Genomic DNA, 2,187 nt, shown 5'->3' with positions numbered 1-2,187 from the left:
TTCGCATGCATATGAAGATATTGAAAACACCATGGTATGGGTCAGGTGCACCTTAGTCCTCAAGCTGACATCCTTGCTCTTCAACACTTTAAAAAGGTTTTGTGCAACAGATTTTCCTAATATAATATGCTGTTTGATTTACTTGACTGTTGCTTCCATGAGTGTTGCTGGTTGATCCAAGAAGAATGAAGTCCTTGACAACTTCAATCTTTCCATAAATATCTTATTATCCAGAAGATATAAACCATATATATGAACCAATTCCTCTACTTGGTATTTATCCACAAGAAACATGAGCCATAACATGAGTAGATATTTGCACACCAATGTTCATAGCTACACTATTTACAGTAGCAAAAAGATGGAGACAGCCTAAGTGCCCATCAATGGCAGAATGGAGAATCAAATTTTGGTACATACACACAATGGAGTATTTTGCCACTTTGAAGAATAACAAGGAAACTGCAAGCCACCACGTAACATGGATTAAACTTGAGGACATTATGCTGAATGAAATGAGTCACGAAAGGAAAAATACTGCATAGGCCCATTATTATTGTAAATGCTTAAGAAAAATTACCCTCACTAAAAAGGAAAAAAAGCAAAACAACAAAACTTTGTTGCTTACCTGGGTGTAATGTTTGGGGCAAAAGGAGGAAGGAGAAAGTAGAACATAGGGTAGGGAATAGACACAGGATAATTTGGGTGCTGGTGGGAAGGAGGACAATAAATGAGAAAGTGTAGGGGAATGGAATAACAAGGCAGATGGGAGAACAGTTAGGCAGGTTTGCATGTTCTTCAGATGATCTCTAAATTCAGGTGAGGTAGGTTCAAGGTCATATTTTGGCTCTCATGGACTTGTTTTCATTTTCTTCAGCTTCAGTTTGAATTTGCATATGAGCAATCTTTCCACAGATGTAGTCAATTTGATTTCTGTGCATTCCATCTGGTGAGGTCTTTTTTGCTGTCTAAAGAAGGAATTTGAAATTAACAAATCATTGATTTTGCAGAATTCTATCAGGGGATCTCCAGGATCATTTCTATCACCAAGGCCATATTTGCCAATTACTAATCCTTCCTCTTTGTTCCCAAACTTTGCATTCCAATCACCATTATACACCAATATGTATATTGATTATTACATCTTGGTTGCATGTTTGATCGATTTCAGATTGAAGAAGTTGGTAGAATTCTTCTATTTCATCCTCACTGGGTTTAGTGGTTAGTGCGTAAATTTGAATAATAGTGGCATTAACTGGGCTTCCTTGTAGGTACATGGATATTATCCTATCACAGACAGCATTGTACCTCATAACTGATGCAGATATGTTCTCTTAGATGATTAATGCAACAGCATTCCTCTTCAATTTGTCATTCCCAGCATAGTCAACCATGTGGTTGTCAGATTCAAAATGGCCAATACCAGTCCATTTCAGTTCACTAATGCCTAAGATATGGATGTTTATGCATTCCATTTCATTTTTGACAATTTCCAATATTCCTAGATTCATACTTTGTACATTCCATGTTCCAATTTTCAATGGATGTTTATAGTTGTTTCTCTTCAGTTTGAATTGTGCCCCATCAGCAAATGAAGGTCCCATGGGCTTTATTCCCATAGACTTTACTCTATTCACCTCATATCACGGTCAATTCTACTTTGAGGAGACAGCTCTTCCCCAGTCGCATTTTGAGTGCCTTCCAACCCGAGGGGTTCATTTTCCAGCACTATATTTGACAGTGTTTCTCTGCTATTCATCAGGTTTTCAGTGACTAAATATTCAGAAGTTGTTTGTTACTCCTTCTTCCTAGTCTGTCTTCATCTGGAAGCTCATTTGAAACCTGTTCATCATGAGTGACACTACTGGTATTTAAAATACCCGTGGCTTTGCTTCCAGAATCACAGCAACTCACAAGCCACCACAGCATGACAAACCTACAGATGAGTGGTGGAACTTAGACATTGGGTACCCAAAATGAGGGAGGTGGGGACTACAAAGGCAAAAAGTGACTGGCTTACAAGCTTTCAAGAGGGAGCCTAGTTCCAGAAGGTGTGGAGGAAGATAGAATCTTCACTTAGTGGTTTCCAAACTGTCTGGATGGGGCGGGTGAAAAGAGATGTGGATAAGACTCTTGTGGTTCAATGGTGAATAATTGGTATCAGGGCTGACTGTGAGTGTTGCAAAT

This window comes from Chrysochloris asiatica, unplaced genomic scaffold, assembly GCF_000296735.1.
Source record: "Chrysochloris asiatica unplaced genomic scaffold, ChrAsi1.0 scaffold00044, whole genome shotgun sequence".
Taxonomy (NCBI): domain Eukaryota; kingdom Metazoa; phylum Chordata; class Mammalia; order Afrosoricida; family Chrysochloridae; genus Chrysochloris; species Chrysochloris asiatica.
The sequence above is the reverse complement of the archived record's forward strand: the minus strand, read 5'-3'. Positions refer to the sequence as shown.